Consider the following 14,946-nt stretch of genomic DNA (forward strand, 5'->3'; position numbering starts at 1 on the left):
GACATCTCAGTCTGGCCCTATACAAACAATTCAGGAAAGAGCGGCCTGGAGTTCATTTACAGGTACTTCTGACAGCCAACAATCCATGTGGTATTCCAGATGCAGCTAGACCATACAGAAGTGCCAAAATACCCAGTAGCAGGTAAGAGACTATGGGGACCTTGTGTGCAGGATGGTTATTTCTGGTTAGGTAGGACACTAGGAGACAGAACAAACCACAAAGACAAATTCCACCTGAGTTCATACAGAGATTGTCCACTGCACTAGGTATCAGGCATCTTTCTGTCAATTAAAAATTTAACAATCCCTTTTCAAAGCAATATACAGTTATTAGTTAATTAATAATCCTCAAAACCCCTGAGTATTAATGTTCTCACTTTACAGATCAGGGAACTGAGAGACTGATGCTGTGAAGAAATAGATTAAGTTAAACTGTACTAAATCACTCAGACCAAAATAAGAGTTCTACACAAACTTACACCACATCAATTTAAAAACACATCTTTAGTTAAACCAGTGCAGGTCTGTGTGTAGACCAGGCCTGCGTGACAGGGCTGAGATTAGACCTCAAGAACTAGCTCCTAGTTCTTTGTCCAATCCATTACATCATGCCGCTGCAGCATGTACAGATGGTTTAGTATTCAGGGAGAGAGAACTGGATTCTATCTGGCTCATACATTATAATAATAATAATCAGGGACTGGGGAATGCAGTTTAAAGTGGGAGGCCCATAGATTTGCTTCCCTCCTTCTCCTCTCAGGCCCCTCCACTACCTCACTATCCTGACCCCCCCACACCCAACCAACCAACCAACCAAACCACTCATGAGCCCTTACGCCCTCTGCAGCTGGGCCAAATTTTAGTTGAGTGAATAGCATTGCAACTTGACACATGAGGTTGCAGTGGCACTCAGGTTTGGCCTGGTCAAAAAATAGTCAGGTCATGGCCCGGGTGTCCCACGCTCACCCCCCAGCTCCCTGTGCTACAATGATAATTGTTAACTAAATCCCCAGTGCAGAATCTTTACTGTTGGTGATGCATGGGGGGAGAGATAGCTCAGTGGTTTGAGTATTGGCCTACTAAACCCAGAGTTGTGAGTTCAATTCTTGAGGGGGCCACTTAGGGATCTAGGGCAAAATCAGTACTTGGTCTTGCTAGTGAAGACAGGGAGCTGGACTCAATGACCTTTCAAGGTCCATTCTAGGAGATAGGATATCTCTATTAATTTATTTATTTTAGAAAACAACCACCACCAGATTTAACTTTTAAATCCCAAAATGAGTTTACAGAGCTGGGTGCTAAACCCCATCTTTTCACGTGTAGAATGAAGAAATTTGATCTCGGGTCACTGAGAGACAATAAACATGGAACCCCATGATGCCAGTTTTACAGAGTCAGTTTTCAAAACAGAAACACACTTTAAGAACAAAGAACTATTACTATATTGTACACAACTCTGATAGGCTACAGGAAATTGAATGAACTCAACTGATAAATTAATTGGTCCTCCTGGCTAATTTTAACTTTACAGCATGGTACTTAAAATGAATACTGCCCAGCTTGAAGTAGACTTTTTAGAATGAGTCAGAAAGAAAACTGACAACTCCATAGGAGTATAGTTTAAAATGAAACAAAGAATGAGCATTTTTATAACGTCACCCATTTAAAGGTGTTAACTGTCATGTTTGTTAGTCAGATTTGTAATTTAGTTAGCTATTAATTTAGTTTATGTCAAGACCTTGGACTACAGATTAAATAACATGGATCAGGAACTCTGAATAATTGGGGCAGCCCTCTGAAAGCTAAATCCAAAGAAATGTCAGCCTCTTTCCTAATAAGTTGCTTATCTGGAACATGTAAGTAAGTAAAGTATTAACACAGAACAGAACAAAATGGAAGTCATTACAGTGAGTAAGGTTAGGCAGGCACTGGGGTTTGCAATCCTTTATAAGCACTGTTGGCTCCAGACTGCGTTTAGATGACATACATCTTACTAGCAACAGCATCAATGAAAAACAATTTCTACAGACAAAAGAGCCATTGATTAAATTACCAATATCAGCCAGTTTACACTGGAAGTTAGTTTATCCTGAAACCCCTGCCTCCCATCACAAAACAACAGCCCACCACCCTAAACACTAGATTATAGCAGGAAAGCACACATTAATGTTCCAAGACATATCCTGGCTATTAGAAAATAACCTGTTGCACCAAAGAAAGGAGACACAAGTTCATACTACAGCTAGTGAGCATTTTTCTCTCTCCCCAAGAACTGTTTGTGCTGCATCACAGATGGTGCCTTTTGTAATTTCCACAAGCAGAGGCAAAAAACAATTGCTTTGCCTGGAAAACTGAGCAAACTATGTTAGAACAGAGCTCCAAGACCAGATGTTTCCCTCCAAGATCCCTACATGGGGGCTCTTTGCATGGATTTTCCCCTTTTCATATAGAGGAGAGGCTCAGCTGCCTTTGCAGTACTTATCCCCCATACTCATCCCTCCAGATTTTGCTGATGCCTCCCCATATGGTCCAGCAGGTTCATGCTGGGTCAGGAGATGTGGGGTGGCTGGGAAGAGAGCAAGACTATGAGACCCCCAAATTCCCTCAAATTCTCCTGCAGAGAATCCCTAGATAAGATGAGTCTTTATTATTTTTTTCATGGAGGCAGATGTGGTTGAGAAAGAGCTTGCAGCCAACGTGACAGGGAGACAAGGGTGAGTAGCCACTGGGTCCACAGCCTGTATGCAGATGGCCTTCTGAGATCCTGCAGTACTGCTGACAGGCCCTCATAGGAGCAAACTCCATCTCCTTGACGGAATAATGGGGGGACATCTCTGTGAGAAGGTCCTTGTGGAGATTTCCTCACTCTGAGAGTCCACCGTGCTGGTTTTGTTTTTTTAAACACTTGAGGGCGAGATTCTGTTGCTGTTACATGCATAGAAATGCCACAGAAATCAAAAGGAGCACAGCAGGACACAGAATCAAAACCGTAAGCTTTTTAGGAAGAACACTGCAATTCCAGATGGCGCAATGCAAAGGGATGAGGATTATCAGCCACATGATGGTGAAAGATGCATTATTTAGCTTTTTAAAGGGAAAATGAAGTTCTTTATTTTGCTGTTAAGTTTTTCTGAGTTGACAAAGATTTGTATCAGTCTTTCTTAGAGACTGACCATTGCTCAGGAAATACCGGTCAGTCACCTGGACAAGGAACAGGAATTTATTTCAACTGCAGAACGTAAGAGGCATTTGTAGCCCCCCATTTCTCCAAGAAATAAGGTATTTTGGGAAAGAACATGGGTGCAGTTTCATTGCTTTAGAAAAGAGCTACTTCATGCTTAAAAATAGACTAAATGATAGAAATAGAAATGACCATCCTCAGGCAAACTCTGCGTGTGTTATGCTGGCAAAAGTGTATTTATCCCAGAATGAGAATTCTGGTACAAAGTTATTGGGAAATCTCCCCATGAAATATTGAATAAAAAGGCTCCAGGAAAAAAGACTGACTAAAAGCCTAGAGGATCCTTGGTTGCCTGGCAATCAATACTACTTTGCTTTCATTTTAGTTTGGATGTGTTTGGCTTTGGGGCAGTTCTATTGTAATTTCATAGGCCATCGGTCTCTTACCACAGCAAATTCAAACTGCGTATCCTCTCTTCAAGATCTACTTATCTCTCTGGTCTCATTTTCTCTTACTCCTCCACCCTGTCCCTGTGTTTCTCCCAATCTGCTCATCTTACTGCTCCCTTTGGCTTTTCCCCAATCTCCGTTTTGAACCTTTAATCATACCTCTCCAGGTACGTCCACACTGGAATAAAAGACCCGTGGCACAGCTGCAGCTGGCCCAGGCCAGCTTGTGAGGATCGGGTTGAGAGGCTAAAAATTGCAGTGTAGATGTTAGGCTTGAGCTGGAGCCTTGGATCTTGAACCCTCCCCCCTCACAGAGTCCCAGAGCTCAGTCTCCAGCCTGTGCATCTGTACTGCAATTTTTAGTCCCATAGCCTGAGCTCCGTGAGCCCGAGTCAGCTGACCTGGGCCAGCTGTGAGTGCTTAACTGCGGTGTAGATGTACCCTCACAGGCTATGATTCAGCCATGCATCCCTACTCAGTAATGCACTTAAACATCTTTAGTCTGAGGGTGTGTATGCACTGCAAATTAAGCCTGGGCTCTGATTCTGGTTTGAACTCAAGCCCCCCTTCCTTCTGTCTACCAGCAAATCAGTCTGACTCAGAACAGTAAAGACCCAGGTTCCAGGACCCTGCTCAGGCGGGTAAGTCAGAGCTCTAATCCTGCTGCGACTCACATCCAAAACAGCTAAAGCTGCAGACCTGAGTCAGAAGGTCTGCATAGTGTAGTATGGCCACATTACCAGGGCTGAGAGACCCAGGTCCAGCACTTGTAAATCTAGGTTTACAATGCAGTCTGGATGCTCCAGGGTGGGCTTAGAAACACCGAGTTCACAAGCACAGGTCCCCCAGATTCAGGTTTACAATGCAGTGTAGACAAACACTTATTAATTTAGGGTATGTCTATACTACCCGCCAGATCAGCGGGGAGTGATCGATCCAGCCGGGATCGATTTATCGTGTCTAGTCTAGACATGATAAATCGACCCCTGAGTGCTCTCCTGTCGACTCCTGTATTCCACCGCCGCGAGAGGTGCACGCAGTAGACGGGGGAGCGGCAGCAGTCGACTCACCTCAGTGAAGACACCGAGTAAATCTAAGTACATTGACTTCAGGTACATTATTCACGTAGCTGAAGTTGCGTAACTTAGATCGATCCCCCCTCTAGTGTAGACCAGGCCTTAGTGTGCCTGGCCATTTAAGTGCTGTGATGTACCTGGGAATAAATGTTAGCATTAGATTCTTTTTTTTTTTTGGTCGCGGGAGGGGAAATGTAGGGAGAGAGGAGAAATGAGGAGGAATAGCACAGTGGCATCATGTGAGTAAGGAACATAAGATAGCCATGCTGCCTAAAACAGTACAACTTGATCCTCCCCACTCCACCCCGGGCAACTTGGATCTGTAGAGTGCCACCAGGACCAGTAAGGGGAAGGCTAAGGTTGGGGGAACTAAAGCATAAAATGAAGGAATTGCATGTGAGCTTGCACAGTACCTCCCCCGTATTGCCCAATGCAATCAAATGATAGTACTGCCTCCTTTCCACCCTCACCCCCAGAATGACACAGAGCAAGCAGGTGGGCAGTTTAAGAATTTATCAAGGAGCAGCACGGTAATTAAAAAAACAAAAATGTAAAACAGACTTTCAACTTCATGGCTCAACTTGCTTTTAAATCAAATACCAATTCCAGCCTCTCTTTTACACTGAAATGAGGTTATTAGTGAACTCATGACACTATGTTTAATAACACCTTGAAGCACACTAGAAGAAATGTGACAGTGAGCAAGAGGAGAATTCTGCAGTGGAGAGTACACCTGAATACCAATTGAGATTACAGGTTTTTTTAAAAAACCATGGGCTTGAATATCAGGTGTTCTGACACGCCTGATCAGCTCAGGCAAAACAGCATGCAAACAGCTAAGATTCAGAGCAGGATACCTACTAAATTTCAAATGAGTAGCTGAAAAGAAACTAAGAACATGGTTAAATCTTTCAGGATCAAACTATAAATATTACAGTAGTGAAAAAACTTATTGTAGACTATTACATTATGTAAAATAGCAGTTTTTACAGAATATTTGAGTAAGTGGCAGAATGTTGGGTATAATTAAGGGTGTTTACAGAACGAAGCGGTTATTTACTTTATAGTAACTGTGGTTCTTCAAGTTATTGCACATGTCCATTCCAATGTAGGTGTGTGCATGCCCCCACGCCCTAAGCACAGTCGCTGGAAAATTTTCCCTCAGAGGTACCCGTCGGGGTGGCTCTGGTGCCCTCTGGTGCCACACGCTCATAGTGCCAGTGTAAAGGACCCAGCAGATCCCGCACCCCCTCAGTTCCCTCTTTACCACCCATGACGGTCGCTGGAACTGTTCCCTTGCTACGACAAGCTTCTCAGTGGACCTTCTTTCTGATTATTGTAAATAGTTTATTAAGTGTTACTTAGTATAGTTTATTTTCAGTTAGTTAGCAGAGTTTTCTCCATACTTGGTGCTGAGGTATGCCTCGGTCACCGGGCTTCAAGCCCTGTGCCACCTGCAACAAGGTGATGCCTCTGAGCGACCTAGTTGCTTGAAGTGCTTGGGTGAGGCTCACATTAGGGACCACTGTCAAATTTGCAGGGACTTCAAACCCCGTACCAAGGACCGGGAGGCTAAATTGAAGTTTCTCCTTGTGGAGGCGGCACTGAGACCTTCCTCCAAGCAGAGCCGGTTGGACTCAGCACCATGCCCCTCAGTGTTGGTGAGGAGTGCTCCTCCTATGGTGTGGGAGTCCTGGCACTATGTGCCATCCCCAGTGCTGAGGAAGAGGCACCAGGGACAGCTGGCCAATAGTGGATGTTCCCCAACTCCTAAGAAGGCCAGGCATGGGGAGCAGAGCGGAGTGCAACATAGGTCAGGCCACTCCTCTGCTTCAGCATCGCAGTCAGCACTGCTGAGGCTGGCCCTTATGTGAGTACCTTTGATTCTGGTACCAGACGAACTGTTGGCACTGGAGGGACAACACGGCACCAACACCATTGCGGTGCTGTCTACACTGGAGGCATTTGCTGCTGCCAGAGACCTGCTGGCACTCTCAATATCGCCGTCGCTGGCAGTACAGGAGTCAGCGGCATCAGTGTTGATGGCTAGGAGGAAGCACATAGCCCACAGTTGCCACTCAGTTCCGGGCCCTGCAGTACCGTCTAGAGGGAAACTCTGCCTCGGCACCGATCTCCAGCACAAGTGGGAACCGCATGGCCATGGTCGTCATCAGAATTGGAGGTTGGATCGTACGCCTCTCGGCTGAGCAGTCGCTCCTGCTACTCCTCCAGTCATCCCTTCCCTGCTGTGAACCCTGGCATAGGAGTGCCATTGAGTGCTTGGCCTAGGGGTCACTGGCCTATGCCAGTGCAATGACCCCTTTGGAGCCCCCGATCCCAGGGTCCCATTCAGAACGCTCATACTTGGTGGCCTCCAAGAGAAAGGCACATCTGTCTCCTTGGTCATCACCTGATCAAGACTCTGGTACCAAGTTTCAGGAACTGGTTCTGCAGGATCCTGTCACCGCAGAAGGGAAGGAGGTGCCCTCAGCCAGTGCAGGCTTCCTCCTTCCTGGACGAGGCTGTGTCAAGGCCGGGCATGTCGCCTCCCCAAGACATCTGTAAGGCCCACCAGGAGCTACTGAATACTTAAACTTAGGCTTGCAGGCAGAGGTAGTGAAGGAATCCTCCCACAGCCTGGTTAACTTTTGGTTGTGGCATGGCCGTCAAAGGTAGCCGTGCCTTTCAATGAGGTCACTATGGACCCAGTGAAAGCTCTGGGCCAAACCCTTGCTTTCCTTCCCCCACCTCAAAAAGAGCTGAGAGGAAGTATTTTGTGCCCGCCCAGGGTTATGAGTTCCTTTACACTCATCCCCTCCCAGGATCCCTGAAAGTGTCTGCAGCCAACAAAAGGGAGAGGCAGGATTTGCAGGGAAGCGACTCCTAAAGCAAAAGACTCCAAGAAACTGGACCTTTTTGGTAGAAAGGTTTACTCTACTGGGAGGCTAAAGCTTAGTATCACTAACCAGCAGGTGCTTCTGGGCAGATATGATTTCAACATGTGGGACACCATGTTGAAATTTAAGGACTCACTTCCCCAAGAGACCAGTCGGGAGTTCTCCTCACTGGTAGAGGAGGGGAAGTTGATAGCCAGGGCTTCTTTGCAAGCTGTCCTGGATGCGGTGGATTTGGTGGCCAGGTCCCTGACCTCTACGGTAGCCATGAGTAGGAGTTCATTGTTTCAGTCCTCCGGTCTCCCATATGAGGTCCAGCAAACATTTCAGGACCTCCCCTTCGAGGGAACTTCACCCTTTTTGGAGCAGACTGATGCTAAGCTCCATGAGCTGAAGGACTCTAGAGCGACCCTCAAGTGCCTGGGGATATATATCCCATAAACTTCAAGGAAGCACTTCAGCCTCAGCAGTTCACCCAATTCTCCACCCTGCCATCCCATCAAGACCTACAGAGGCATTGGAGCAGATGTTTTAAATATAGACCACCACCCGCCTCTAACTTGGCATCAATGCCTGCCCTGCCCAGACACCCAGGGAGTTCTAAGTAGGCCTTTTGATGGGACGTTCAAGGACATTGTACCAGTTCCCATGTTTCCAGATCTTGTTTCCCCTTTATTTTCAGACTGCCTGTCACTTTTCTTCGCAGCGTGGTGCTAAACACAGTGCAAATGGGGTACACCCTCCAATTTACTGCTACCATCCCAACCTCCCTCTCTCCCCATTTCTCTTCAGAGCCCTCTCTAGTGCAGGAGGTGAAAACTCTCTTCTGGGTGGGAGCCATGGAAGAGGATCCAGAGATTTAAGAGGGAAGGGGTTTTACTCTCACTATTTTCTAATTTCAGAATCCAAGGCTGGTCTCAGATGTATTCTAGACCTACGCCTGCTCAATGGCTACCTTAAAAAACGAAAGTTTTGCACAGTATCCCTGCCTTCCATTATTCCCTCCCTGGATCCTGGGGACTGGTATGCTGCCCTCAATTTAAAGGACACTTACTTTCACATTTCCATCTTCCAAGGCCACAGAAGGTTTCTCAGGTTCATTGTGAACCAGATGCATTGCCAATTTGCCGTACTCCCGTTTGGACTTTCAGCAGTCCCGTGGGTGTTCACAAAATGGCATGGTGGTAGTGGCGGCCTTCCTGAGGAGCCAGGGGGTGCAAGTCTACCCGTATCTGGAGGACTGGCTAGTCAGAGGCCAGTCCATGGCTCAGATAGAGTCCAGCCTCCACCTCATTCAGTCGATGTTCCAGGTCTTAGGCCTGCTCATAAATGCACAGATGTCTACCCTCATTCTGGTACAGAGGATAGAGATTATTGGAATGGTGCTCACTGTGATGTTGCACTCTCTATGATTTTATGAAAGTATGCTAATGAGTGTGAATATAAAGTAACTGTAATATGCTTCATGCAAAAGGTCTCCTGTAAGGTATAATTACAAAGCTTATAATCTACTGAGTGTGTTCATCCTATTTGTATGTATGTATCATTCTTGTATCTGAAACTAGAAATATGCAATATAACTGAGGGCCTATTGTAATTATGCAAAGTGTGGGCCATTAATGGTGGTTTGGAATCTTGATGGCTCCCATCAACCAGGACAATTGACTGTGGATGGCTCTGTTTGCTTGCAGGCCTTCCTGTGAGTCAGGCTGGGAGGAATGAAGGCTTGGGGTCTCACAGGACATATGATCATGTCACCTGGTACTGATATCCATCTTAAACCTGGTGCTTTTACATTTAGAAGGAGGGATGGGGACCCAGAGAGACAAAAGATTCCTGCCTTGTGCCACAGCTATATAAGGGGGTGGAACAGGACAAAGGGGGCTGCAATCATGAGAAAAAAAACCCTAGCTACCACCTGAGCTGGAACAAGGGCTATACCAGGGGAAAGGATTGTGCCCAGACTACGAAGGCGTCCAGTCTGTGATAGAAGCTTACTGAAACATCTGAGGGTGAGATTTTATCTGTATTCAGTTTTCTTACAGTATTAGGTTTAGACTTGCGTGTTTTATTTTATTTTGCTTGGTAATTCACTTTGGTCTGTCTGTTATTACTTGGAACCACTTAAATCCTATTTTTTGTATTTAATAAAATCACTTTTTACTTATTAACTCAGAGTAAGTATTAATACCTGGGGGGAAGGGGGCAAACAGGTGTGCATATCTCCCTATCAGTGTTATAGAGGGCAAACAATTTATGAGTTTATCCTATATAAGCTTTATACAGGGTAAAATGGATTTATTTGGGGTTTGGACCCCATTGGGAGCTGGGCATCTGAGTGCTGGAGACAGGAACACTTCTTAAGCTGTTTTCAGTTAAACCTGCAGCTTTGGGGGGATGTTGTTCAGACCTGGGTCTATGTTTGTAGCAGGCTAGCGTGTCTGGCTCAAACTAGGCGGGCACTGAAGTCCCAAGCTGCCTGGAAAAATGGGCTCAGAGGCAGTCTCGGCACATCAGGTAGCAAGCCCAAAGGGGGTTTCTGTGATCCAAACTGTCTCACTCACCTCCACCCAGGTCAGAATCTTTCTCTCAGAAGGTCAGTTTCAGATGATCATGTCCCTGTTAGTACCTAAGGGACCACCCACAGCAGCCCATTCTTGTCTGAGGCTTTTGGGTCACATGGCCTCTTGCACACATGTGGTGCAGCACACCAGGTTACACCTCAAGCCCCTTTAGACATGGCTGGCCTCAGTGTATTTTGCCAAACTGTTACCATCTGGATTCAGTCTTCATGATACCTTCCCCGGTTCTCACTTCCCTCAATTGGTGGCTGGACCCACTGACGGTTTGCACAGGCGTTCACTTCTCATGGTCCCATCCATCGATATCCCTGGTCTCAGACACATCAGCACTAGGCTGGGGAGCTCACCTAGGGCCCCTCAGACTTCCAAGCCTGTGGTCTCCAGAAGAGCCCTCGCTACACATCAACATCACAGAGCTCAGGGCAGTTCGCCTGGCCTGTCAAGCATTCCTGCCTCACATTTCGGGCAGGAGCATGCTGGTGCTTATGCATAACACTGCAGGCATGTCCCACCTCAACAGGCAGGGAGGGGTCTCATTCCCCCCCCGTGTTAGGAAGCATCCTCTTATGGGAGTTTTTCATAGCCCACTCAATTCACCTCAAGGCTTCTCACCTTCTGGGAGCGCAGAACAAACTGGCAGATCACCTCAGCAGACCTTTCTTCAATCACCACAAGTGGTCCCTTTGCCCAGACATCACGAGGGACATTTTCCAATGGTGGGGACTCCCCAGATGTGCCTGGTTGCAAACAGGTCTAACAGGAAGTGTCACCAGTTTTGCTTCCCCCAAAACCATAGCTCAGGTTCACTCACGGATGCTTTCTTGCTCCTGTGGACAGGTCACCTGTTCTTTGCTTCCCCCGCATCCTGCTCATGCAGAAGATTCTGCTAAAAATCAAATGGGACTGGTGAGGGTCATTCTCAGCCCCAGCTTGGCCGGGTCAGCACTGGTTCACCACACTGCTAGGCCTTTACACGACTGCTCCAATTTCGCTCCCTCTGCATCTGGACCTGATCTCCCAGGACCACGGTTATCTGCTCCACCCGAACCTCAGCTCCCTCCATCTCACTGTCTGGAAGCTCCATGGCTAAATCCCAGAGAGCTGGCTTGCTTGGAGCAGGTTTGCCAAGTCCTGTTAGGAGCAGGAAGCCCTCCACCAGGGCTATGTAACTCTCCACATAGGCCTCCCAGCACAGAGTCTCACCCACATAGTCATCTCTGCAGGACATTCTTGACTATTTGCTACGCCTGAAACAGCAAGATTTAGCAATTTCCTTAAGTTAAGGTCCACCTTGCCGCGATTCAACATTCCACTCCCCAGTGAAAAGCCGGTCCGTTTTTTCACACGAGATGTCCATCCATTCCCTCAAGGACCTGGAAAGACTATACCCCCAAGTACGGAAACCTGTCCCTCCATGGGACTTAACCCAGATCTTATCAAAACATACATGTCCCCCATTTGAGCAGTTGGCAACGTGTCCCTTGTTGTACCTTTCCTGGAAGGTGGTTTTCTTAGTGGCCATTACTTCAGCCAGAAGAGTCTTGGGGATCCGCGCCCTCATATCAGAGCCTCCATACATGGTTTTCTTTAAGGATAAGATGCTGTTGCATCCTCCCGCAAGCTTCCTCCCAAAGGTGGTTTCCCAGTTTCATAGTAATCAGGCAATCTTCCTACCTGTTTTCTATCCAAAGCCACACGTGAGTACGGAGGAGCAATATTTTCACACTCTGGATGTTAGACATGTCCTAGCATTCTACATAGAGCAGATTAAACCATTCCGTAGATCCACCCAACTCTTTGTAGCTATTGCAGAAAGGATGAAAGATCTCCCTATCTCTGCTCAGAGACTTTTGTCATGGATCACATCGTCCATTTGTACATGTTATGAGCAGACGGGTATTCCGCCACCAGCTAACCTGACTGCCCACCCCATGAGTGCAATCATCATCAACTGCACTCCTGGCTCAGGTCCCCATTCAGGACATTTGCAGAGTGGCAACTTGGTCATTAGTGTGTACATTCTCTACTTGTTACGCCATTACTCAATAAGTTAGAGATGATGCCAGTTTCAGCTGAGTTGTTTTACAGTCAGCATGTCCGTGAACCCCAATCCCACCTCCTATGCAATTACTTGGGAGTCACCTACATTTGAATGGACATCACTCAGAAAAAACAACAACAATTACTTTCCAAAACTATTGTTCTTTGAGATGTGTTGCACATGTCCATTCCACAACTCATTTGGAGTTGGCTGGAAAGAAGGAACTGAGGAGGCGTGGGATTGGCTGGGTTCTTTATACCAGCGCTGAGTGCATGGTACCAGAGGGCATCAAAGCCACCCTGACTGGTATCACTGAAGGAAAAATGTCCAGGGCTTGTGCTCAGAGCACACACACACCGACATTGGAATAGATATGTACAAAACATCTCAAAGAACAAGTTACAGAAAAGTTAGTAACTATTTTTTCTTCAAGATGTGTTGTCTGCATAGATTCTTCTCTTAATGCACATGAAATTGTACATGAAATTGGATTTTTTTTTAATAGCAGTGTCCTTTGGGGCTGCACTCTGGGGGCCCTCACAGTCACCGTAGCAGAGGTTATAAAGGTCAGGGTGGCCTAAACCACCTCTTAGTTTCTTCACCAATAACGACTCTGAATGGCAGAACGGGGACTGAGGGTGGGTCGTCGAATTTGTATGGTCAGCACATCTCAAAGAACTACAACCACAGTTACTATAAAGTTAGTTACCCGTTCTCTTTTCTTTGAGACATTGTCCACATAAATTTTACTCTCAGTGATTAGCAGGCAGTATTCCATGCTCAGAAGCAGTTAAAGGAGTCCTGTGTAAATATCTTTTGAAGTATCACCCTTCTAAAGCTTGCATCTGATCTAGAGGCCTGTACCAAGGCAGTGAGAAAAAAGTATGGACTGAACGCAATGGCGCTGCCTTACATATTTCAGTCAGGGAAATTGTTCAAAATGTCAGTGGAGGCTGCCTGGGCTGAAGTTGAATGAGACCTGATGTGTCCACAGAGATTCCTTTTTTTGCTAACACATAGCAGGTACATATACAGTTGGAGATCCATTTAGATAATCTCTGTGAGGATACTGGTGGTCCTCACTTATTTCACAAATGCAACAGTCTTGGTTAGGCGCTAATCAATTTAATCCTGGCTAAATAACAGAACTCTCTAACCACAACCCGTGTGTGAAGTTTTGCTTCGGCTGGTGAAGAATGAAGTTTGGGGAACAGAGACCAGCAGGTGAAAACACTGGTTAATGTGAAAAATGAGACTGTTAGGCAAAAAACTTTGGATGAGGCCTAAGAGTGACTTTGTCCTTCAGAAAGATAGCATAGGAGGGCCTGAATCTCTTCTATTCTCCTGGCTGATGTTATGGCCACTAGGAATGCTGACTTAATTGGCTGAAGGCACATGGAGTGCAGCAGTCATAGGACAAGAGAGAAGGTACACTCATGCATCAGTAACTGGTTAAAAGACGGGAACCAAAAAGGTAGAAATGGTCAGTTTTCACAGTGGAGAGAGGTAAATAGTGGGGTCTTCCAGGATCAGAACTGGGACCAGTGCTGTTCAACATATTCATAAATGATCTGGAAAAACGCATAAACAGTAAGGTGGCAAAGTTTGCAGACGATACAAAACTACTCAAGATAGTTAAGTCCAAAGCAGATTGCGAAGAGTTACAAAGGGATCTCACAAAACTGAGTGACGGCAACAAAATTACAGATTAAATTCAATGTTGATAAATGCAAAGTAATGCACATTGGAAAACAATCCCAACTATATATACAAAATACTAAATTAGCTTTTACCACTCAAGAAAGAAATCTTGGTGTCATTGTGGATAGTTCTCTGAAAACATCTGCTCAATGTGCAGCGGCAGTCAAAAAAGCTAACAAATGTTAAGAACCATTAGGAAAGGGATAGATAATAAGACAGAAACTATCATAATACCACTATATAAATCAATAGTACACCCACACCTTGAATAGTGTGTGCAGATCTGGTCACCCCTTCTCAAAAAAAGACATTAAAATTGGAAAAGGTACAGAGGAGGGCAACAAAAATGATTAGGGGTATGGAACAGTTTACATATGAGGAGAGATTAAAAAGACTGGGACTGTTCAGGTTGGAAGAGAAACAACTATGGGGCGAGGGATAGGATAGAGGTCTGTAGAATCATGAATGATGTGAAGAAAATTATTATTTACTCCTTTACATAAAACAAGAAGCAGGGGTCACCAGATAAAATTAATAGACAATAGGTTGAAAACAAACATAAGGAAGTACTTCTTCACACAATGCACACTCAACCCGTGGAACTTGTTGCTGGGGATGTTGTGAAGAGTAAACTGGGTTCAGAAAGAATTAGATAAGTTCATGGAGGATAGGTCCATCGATGGATATTAGCCAAGATGGTCAAGTTTGTTACCCCATACTCTGGATATCCCTAAGCCTCTGACTGCCAGAAGCTGGGACCAGATGATGGGAGATGGCTCACTCAGTAATTACCGTGTTCTGTTCATTCCCTCTGAACCATACGGTGTGGGCCACTGTCAGCAGATCTGGTCACCCTAGATAGACCATTGGTCTGACCCAGTATGGTCATTCTTGTGTCCTTATGGACTACTACTTGAAGACTAATTATACTTTACACTTTAGTTACATTCCCTCCAAGTATCTCCAAATGCATTAAACAAGAATTAAGCCTAAATGCACTCAGACTGGCTCATCACTAAACT

This window comes from Chrysemys picta, chromosome 8, assembly GCF_011386835.1.
Source record: "Chrysemys picta bellii isolate R12L10 chromosome 8, ASM1138683v2, whole genome shotgun sequence".
NCBI classification, from domain to species: Eukaryota; Metazoa; Chordata; order Testudines; family Emydidae; genus Chrysemys; species Chrysemys picta.